At 40.0% G+C, this 9,275-nt stretch overlaps 1 protein-coding gene across 1 annotated transcript in view; it reads left to right on the top strand.

Annotated features, from left to right (window-relative positions):
* col6a4a (collagen, type VI, alpha 4a) overlaps positions 1-9,275 on the top strand; it is a 74,914-nt gene that overhangs the window by 9,933 nt on the left and 55,706 nt on the right. The window contains exon 4 of the mRNA XM_073485512.1: positions 7,307-7,352. The gene's annotated coding sequence lies outside the window, so the exon portion shown is untranslated. The remainder of the gene's footprint in view (positions 1-7,306; positions 7,353-9,275) is intronic.

Raw genomic sequence — 9,275 nt, 5'->3', positions numbered from 1 at the left:
AGTCTGCCGTTACTAACGCAAGAAAATATACATTTAGGATCAAATTCATTCAAAGTCACTTCTAAATGCACATTTCAGCCTTTCCCTCTGTTATAATAATTTTTTTAAGGCTGAAAAATGTGTGAAAGTTAATGTTGTCATGCATGTATTATTTTAATTTGTCCAGGCTGTTGGTGCGGCTTTAATGATAATGTTGTCAGTTGTCATATTTCAAACATATTCATGCACATTTTAAGATCTTATGATATGTTTTGCATGTGAACTCTTGTGACAGAAGCCAACGGATTAAAAGTACTTAAGTGAAAGTTTGAAGTATGGACGGAAATCCTCAGCAAAGTACTCAAATCTGTAATTAAGTACAGTAAGTTAGTTTATTTTAATAAAATATATTTTTAGGCTTAAAAGAAGTGTAAATCTATGATTTTATTAACTTTTATGAACTTTTTCACATCCTGGTGATGTTTAACTATAAAAAGTCACTGACACTCTCTTTTGCTGTTTCACTTTGAATGAGCATCACTGAGACTAAACTGTGTCGGTGCGGCTGTTGGAGTTATTTAACGGCTCTCCTTTCAGTTTTTATCCGTCACCATAATGAAAGTCTGTCAAATGGTTTCTGTTACTGTACTGGAGCTTTAGGACCTGACCTGCTGTCTTTAAATGAGTAAAACTCTTGGTCAGGAACCATCTGAGCTAAAGGATCATTCTGCTCTTTTTCCAGAAGCCATTTCCATGTACGCCTGCAGCAGTTGATTATTTTTAGTATCGGTTAATCAAAGGTTAATTGTTTCATACAGAAAATGTCAAAAACAGTGAATAATGACCCTCACGACTTCCCCGAACTCAAGGTGAAATTTTTAATGTTTAGTTTTGTTCAACCAAAAGTTCCCAAAACTCAAATATATTCAGTTTACTGTCACAAATAAACGAGCAAAAGCAGGAAATCATCTCATTTGAGAAGCAGGACGCAGCACATTTTTGTCATTTTTGCTTAAAAAATTAACTTAATGATGAATTGATGATTAAAATAACTGCAGATTGATTTTGTTCATCATCTGAGATTCTGTCCTTTTTTCCAGATGGTACCATGGTAGTGTTTTAGTTGTTTTTGAGTATATTTTTCCTTTGCGCTTTACTTTGCTCCTTTAAACAGGAAACGGCAACAGTTTGATGTCCCTCGCCCTTTTGATTTGCAAATTCTCCGTTTTAAATCTGTCTCCTCTGTCTTCAGTGCACAGTAGGAGTCTTTCACATCAGGCTTCAGTACACGACCGTGAATGTGAAACACATGCAGACTCATCACGCATGTCAGACTCTTTTGAACAGTGCTGCTCTGAGCTGTGGCTCCTCTCCTCTTGTTTTACCTTAAAGCAGCCCCAGTTTTGTGTTGCATGATTAATGCTGCTGAGAAACATTTCCAGGAGTAAAGTCAGTGCCGGACTGTATGGAAGTTCATCCATGACAAAATGTTTCGCAAAACAATTTCAAGCTGTAATCTGAAGGTTCATGTTTGAGAGCTCGCAGGGACGATTCACAAGTTTACACCTGTAATGATTAAATAGATACATCAGTAATTAATTTGCCTCATATACATTTTCCATAAACACACTGTGTGATGTGTTTCTGATCATCGTCACGCACCTTTAAGTTCTGCTGGTCATTTTAATCTTGTGAAAACTCCCCGTTGTTTCGACTTTAGAAAGAAGATGCGTCAGAAAGAGATTCATTTTCCATCGAGTTTTCCCTCGTCTGAAAAAATCAGATGTTTCTGACAGAATTTAGTGAAATGTAAGAAATTTTAAAACGCACATGCACCACCTGTACAAAATGATGTTCTCACATGCAAAATGTCCGAAAAGTACATGTGCTTATTTATGAATTTATCACATGTGTAATCAGAGTGAACGTTAACTTTTTTTTTTTTTTTGATGGTCAACTTGATCGTTAACTACAGAATTGTGGCCATTTATAAAATATATATTTTACCTGTCTGAAAATGACTCGTGCCTACAGGTGAATTTTCAGCTTTGAAATTGTCTTAATGTGTGAAAGAATCACTTTTCTCTTGTGTGTGAGGTCGTGATCCTCCTGAATTAAGTTTGACAGTTTCTTCTGTTTTCTACATTAAAGCTTCTTACTGTCGATTATTTAACTTCTGCAAAATACGATTTATTATTTAATTTTTTTTGTCTATAAAATGCAAAAAAAAATGGCCAAAGTTACGTGCATCTACTGGTCCAAAACCCAAAGACGCTTCATTTACCGTCAGAAAGAAAAGCAGAAAATCCTCAAATTTAAGAAGCTGGGACCAGAAAATGTTTGACATTTGTGTTTGAAACGATTCTTTGATTGTCAAAATAGTTGTGATAAACTTTCATTTTAGGTCTCCTTCAAACCTGTTCTCAAAAAACGGCTTGAAATCTGGAAACCATGCATGAAAAATGTTGCGGATTCAAAATGTTGCTCCATATTTTGTCATGAATGAACTTCCGTACTTGAGGTGCTCTGTTCAGTGTAACTGAAAGATCTACTCCAGCCTTCAGGGACTCCAGAGACTGAATTCACTGTACACCCCCAGACCCCCAGACCTCCACCCCCAAACCACCCCAAACACCCCCTCCATGTGCAGCTCATCTGTTTCTTATTCAACTGTTTTAAACACCATCTGTGCTTCTCAGAAGTGAATTCATTTGAATTAGTATTTCACCAGAATAAATGACTGAGTGTCAGTGCTGCCTTCCAGGGAGGTCCAGGTTCATACAGTAAAAGAACAATCCAAACACTAATGAGTTCAAGTGAACACTGAGTTGATGAGTTCAGTTTGAACTTTGTCAGTTTATTACAATCTTATGTTTCCTCGTGCAGCGTTCCTCTTTTTATTAACTCCCCCAAGAAGATTATGATTTCACCTGTGGCTGTCGGTTGGTTGGTTGGTTGGTTGGTTGGTTGGTTGGTTGGTTGGTTGGATTGTTGGTTGGTTGGATTGTTGGTTGGTTGGATTGTTAGTTGGTTGGTTTGTCAGCAGAATTACACAAAAACTACTAAACAGACATCCACAGAACTTGGATGGAGGATGAGTCTTGGTGCAGAATAGACCCCATTAACTTTCAGTACAGTGATCCAGATAAAGAAACGGATCCAGGAAAGTTTCCTCACTGTCGTTAACATTGTGAGAGAGGGCGTTTTCAACATTTTGGTTTATTTGGCAGAGAATAATCCATGGATCTGGGGTATTTAGGTGGCTGGTGTCTATGAGTGAGTACAAAAGGGGAGTGTGGGGCCTTGGTGGAGGTATGCGCTCTACTGAGTGTCATTCTTGTTTTACTGTTTAATTGCTGCAAAGATCTCGCAGCCTCTGATGATAACTGGTGAGTCAACATTATACTCAGTACTATTCTATTGTTTCTGTCATCTTCACTGTGATATTCCTGTAATGTTGATCAGTTTCATCACACAGGTTATTAAAGCGTCTGTGGATCAGAACAGTGAGTCTGCAGCGATGTGGTGTTTGTTTCTCTGTACGTTGAGTCTTTATGTTTTTGTTCATTGAAGAATGCTGTTATGATGTATTGTTTTCTTCATCTGCACAACATCTGATGTCTGTAAAGAAACCTGCCAGAGCTCATTCAGCCTGTCACTGATACCTCTCTATCTCTACATCTGATCACTAGCTATTGTGTTAAAGGAGCAGTTCACCCAAAAATGAAAATGTAGTCATTATCTCCTCACCCCCAATTTAAAAAGACGTTAATTACACCCGTCGACGTTAAACTTAGCAGCTGCAGTGAAGATTTCAGCTTAATAAAGAGTGTAAATACATTTCGCCCCGGAATCAAATTTTTTTTTTTACAAAAATCTATATTGACGAGGTTAAACATTAAATATATGGTCTTTGTACAATAATAATGTTATATGAATGTATTCTTCATCAGTTTAATTTATATTATTATTTCTACATGTAGAAACACATCACAATCTGTCTTTTATCTTTACCTTCAGCTGTCGGCTCACAAAGATCAGCTCAGGTCAGAGGTCAACAGATGTGAACGTTCAGCTGCAGGCAGCGCATACCAAACATACATCAGCACAACGTATACACAATAAAGAGGGAGACGCACAAAAGCTCTTTATCTCTGATAATGTGAACACAGCTTAACTGACTTGGTTATTTCACGGCTTAAATTCCTCTTCATCAGATGTTTACATTATTATTCTCCTCTCTCTCTCTCTCTCTCTCTCTCTCTCTGTCTGTGTGTGTCTGTGTGTGTCTGTGTGTGTGTGTGTGTGTGTGTGTGTGAGAGAGAGAGAGAGACAGACGACAGGGAGAGAGAGGGAGAGAGAGAGAGAGAGTGAAGCCTTTTTTGGTCAGAGTTTATGTTTCTAAATGTACAATCATTAGCGAGGAGAGTCTGTGGAGGCCGGAGCCAATCAGAGGATCAGATTAGGATCTGGACTGTTTCAGGAAGTAGGTCACTCCCTCAGATACTTCTACACACTGTGAAGACTCTGTGTGTTGTCGTGTACTTCTTCACAACCTGCAGAGAAGGAACCCGTCACTGGTTTCTAAGTGTTGTATCAGATTTCAGGATCTTTGCGTCTCTTCAGATGTTCTTGATGTGACGTCACAGACTACCTGTTGGACCCAGGCCGCTCAGAGCTTGATGTCTTTTACAACAGGTGTGATGTCATCAGTAAGGATGACCTATGACCCAAATCCTGGAACAAGAAAGTGAACAAACGTGGCATGTAAGATTCCTCTATGGTTGAAGAGCGCTCTGAGCTCCTGTTGGTCACCAAACACGAAGTGGACTATGTCAGTTCGTAGAGAGAAGACAGAAAAGTTCTGACCCGCTCGTCTTTCTGTCAGAATGTCCTGAGGCGTCCAGATGAGATGTGATTCACCTCACAGGACAAATCCATCCATTGTTGCACCTGGTGGCCATTTTAGTTCCCAACACCATCCTGTGTCTGCAGGACAGGTTTCTTTTCATTCATTTCCAACTGACAGTAGTGCAGTTACAGTTTGTTCCAAGACATCAGACAAAGCAAAAGTTAGCAAATTAATAGTTTAAGATGAAATAAAATACCTTTCAGGACGACAACAAACGAAAGAAAATAGTTGATTGCAGATAATAAAGAAGATTTGTATCTGACTTAATGTAGAGCCACAGTGAACAGTCATGTCTTCGGCCCTGGTTTCAATGAGCTGACGGTCGTAGTAGACCTCAGGTGTTCAGGAAGCTTGTTACACAGCTGGAGAGCATAGACACTAAATGCTGCTATAGCTTCTATGCTAAAGTTTTTTTTTATGCAGGGCTTCATTTATCGTGTCTTTATCTTCGCCTTCTTCTTCGCCTTCTTCTTCTTCTTCTTCTTCATCTTCTTCGGCTTCTTTGTTGTCTTCTACTGGTTTTGTTGTTTAGTAGCAGTTAGAAAACAGCTTTTAGGACGTTAGCGCCTGGCAACAAGACAACAAATATGACATATTTGGAAATGACGCTCCTTCCATGTATCTGACAATCAATCAGACAGGAGAGCAGCTGAGCAGGTGTGATGGTGGGACTGTAAACTGAACAAACCAAATGTTGAGTCTGTTAAGAGAACGAATGTAAACAGGAGACCACACACACACACACACACACACACACACAGATGCTGGTCGGGGTCTCATCTGGCTGATAGCTGATGTATTATTTCCTGTTTATCTGGTCTCTGGGTGGAACGTGGTCTCAGATCAGGAAGTCACTTTGGTTCTGTATACACATCTCAAACTGATGAAGGGTAAAAAAAAACTCCAGAAAACTCAGAAACTGCCTTCAGAGTCGACAAAATATTCAGTTTAATTGTCTGTTGATCGTCAGTAATAGAAGAATCAGGAAAACAGATATTAGTGTGTGTACTAACACAAACACAAGAGGTATTAGTAGTGATAGCTGTAGTATCAGAAGTAGGAACAGTAATTGTCTTAATGAATGAAAGCTATACTTTAGTAGCTGTAGTAGAAGCAGCATTAGTCAAATATTAGACGTTTAAGTAGTAATGTTTGTACTGTAGCAGCAGCTGAAGTAGAGGTAAGAGTATTAGTAGCTGCAGTAGTAGTACTTGCAGTAGTATCAGTTATAGTAGTGGTTTTTGTAGTAGTAGTAGAAGTAGATGTCATGTAGTGGTTAGGGGTTAGGGTAAGTAGCAGTATTAATAGAAGTAACAGTAGTAGCAGTACCATGGTGACAGTACTAGTAATAACATTTGTAGTAGCAGAACTGGCTGAAGCAGCAATGGTAGTAATATTTCTACTAGTTGTAACAGCAGAATTTGTAGTACTGATGCAGTAGTAGTAGTTACAGTAGTAGTAAAAGCAGTACTGTTGGTAGTTGTAGAAGCAACAGTGGATGTAGCATTAATAGCTAATCAGAGTCTTTTATAAGGATTAGTAGCTGTAAGAGTAGAAGCACTGGTCAGCAGAGGTACAACACCAGGGTCACAAAACCAAACAGTTTAGTCTTTTATGTTACAGAACAGAAAAAAGAAACAGAATCTGTTTTCGACAAAGGAGTGATGAGTTCAGGAGTCTCACAGCCTGAGGAGCGAAGCTGCTCTGTAGCCTGAGGAGCGAAGCTGCTCTGTAGCCTGAGGAGCGAAGCTGCTCTGTAGTCTGAGGAGCGAAGCTGCTCTGTAGCCTGAGGAGCGAAGCTGCTCTGTAGCCTGAGGAGCGAAGCTGCTCTGTAGCCTGAGGAGCGAAGCTGCTCTGTAGTCTGCTGTTACAGCAGCAGATACTTCTGCACCTGTTGTCAGATGGCAGCAGGTGAACAGACTGTGGCTGGGTGGGTGTAGTCTTTTAGTATCTTTGGGCTCTGTGCAGACATCTCACTTCAAAGATCTCACTGATGCTCTGTAGATGGTACCAGTGATGTTCTGGTGGTTTGAATCACCTGCTGTAGAGCCGTCCTGTCCTGGGCCGTGATGAACCATGGCAGCTTGTGATGTTTCCAGTCAGGTTGCTTTGTGTTGCTCCTCTGTGAAAGCTGACCAGAATCTTTCTCCAGAATTTAGCCTTGTTCTCTGTGCACCACTCTGCATGATTGTTGATCTCCTCCTGGTATGAACTCTCATCATTAGTTGTAAAAGTACAAGTATGGTTAAGGAGGTGATGGTAGTATCAGTTACAGAAGGAGTAAAAGCAGCACAGTAGTTGTGTTAATAGCTCAGACACAGCAGGATTAATATTTACAGTACTGGTACAGTAGTGTTAGTGTGAGTGTGTTGAGCTCTCTGTGCTTCATGGCGTCGTTCTTCTTCTCTCCTCCAGGATCTTCAGACTGTCGGGGAGTCTTGCTGAAGTGAATCTGTGCCAGGTATCACATTATCGCCTCCGTCCATCACTAACACTCTGACACTCACAGCTGTGGGACACTCATTCACCGCTGAGGCCTGAACCCAGTGACAGATGTTTGGTTTCTCTCTCCACCTCTGGGGCTCAGTGCAGTTATTGCTTGGCAAATTCATCACCACAACAGGCTTTCACTGTATAACAAAACATGCATCCGACACTTGAAATCAGCCATAAAACCTCCTGTGTTTGATGAAAGTGTCACTTCAGGCACTTGGATATTACTTTTCTTGTTCTCCTGTGCTTTAATCTGTCCTGGGAGGATCGAACCTCCTCGTGTTACGGCCTCTCTGATGAGTTTTGTGGGTTTTTAACGCTTACCAGTGGAATCTAATTTGTAACTGAAGCTGATGTTGGTGGTCTCTCAACACAAAGTGAAGCTTTAGTCAGAGGTTTTTTCATGGAAAGTGTGTGGATTTGTGGTTCAGCAGAGAGCTGTTTGGTTCCAGCCGCGGCCGTAATTACAAAATTAGCTCTGACTTTCTCCAGGATGTTTCTGCTTTCTTGATCTGTTGAGGAAATCCTTGATGAGGAATTTCCTACAGATACAATCAGACTTAAGAGTCTCAATTCTTTTAAAAAAGTAGCCCCCCCAAAAAAATAAAGAAAATTCAGTAATTGTAGTAATTGTTTTAAAACGGAAAAACAACTGAAAAAACATCAAATGGCTCCACACAGCTCGCCCACACGAACCTGTGTCTACCCCATCAGAAGTGGGTGCACGAGCTCGACCCGCACGTAGAGGGTGTAAAAAACGTCTTTTCAAATCAGTTTGGGATCCGGGATCAGCTATTTCTCATCACTCTCTCGTAGGGAAACGTTTCTACATTTATCCTAAATTTTCCTCTCGTGTTAGCTCGGCAGCACTCCTGTTCTTCATTTTCTTCAGACTTGATCCAGAAATCACAGAACAGAAAAAAAAAGCTGCAGATCAACAACATACAGTCAGAATGGCACCAAATCAAATAAATGGCACGAAAAAAACCAATGTTTTGCACGTCAAGGACCACATTCCTGTTTTTATTATCAGGTTCACAGTGTTCAAACTGACTGAATCCAGACTAAACAAATCAAACAGAGCTTGAGGTTGATTCTGACAGAAGTTCACATTATCATCATGAGGAGGGATCAGAACATAACTGGTTCTTTGACCCACTTCATAGACATACTGTAGGATCACATGAGACCGTGAGCAGGACAAAACAGTTCAGGCCTACAGCACAACTTCTCTTTTGTATTATGCAGTTTCGCCCACTGGGAGCAAATGAAGTATTTCTGATTCTGATTAAGGCCTGAAGTGGTGAAAATTGCAGGAGGGTTTTCCACATTAAAAAAGGAGAACTGTGGAAAAATAAACATCATTTTGTGCAATGGAAAGATTTTTTTCTCCTAATCAACTTGTTGACCCCGCAGTTGTCTAGAGAGGCCACAGAGGATCAAATCTGAATATCAGTGTTCAGAGTGTGTAATCATTTAATCAGACTTTTTTTTATAAATGCAACCAGTGAAAAAGCAGACGGAGGTACTTCATGATGTCTTCTACAAAAGTGGCCTGAGCTGATTAAAACCCAGAAATCCAAAAAGTTTCCTGCAATTAGAATAAATGTTTTTCACAAGGCGTAGTTTCAGTTGATAATCCATAGTTTTATCACGTTGCAGCAGGTTTCAGTTTAATTTAGGGCTGCATGTCAGTTATTTTATAGTTCACAATTAATCTTAAAATGAATCTCCAACAGTCCAAAACTAAAGGACACTCAGCTCACTGTGAGGTGTGAATCTGCACTGCCTCATGATTTGATCCGATTACCATTCACCTGTCAACCATTCTTGATGTGTGTCATCCTCAGTCAGAACTCTTTTTATTTAGAAAGTCCTTTAAAAATCAGAC

Source organism: Pagrus major, chromosome 17 (assembly GCF_040436345.1).
Source record: "Pagrus major chromosome 17, Pma_NU_1.0".
NCBI lineage: Eukaryota > Metazoa > Chordata > Actinopteri > Spariformes > Sparidae > Pagrus > Pagrus major.
This window is presented reverse-complemented; position numbering and strand designations above follow the sequence as displayed.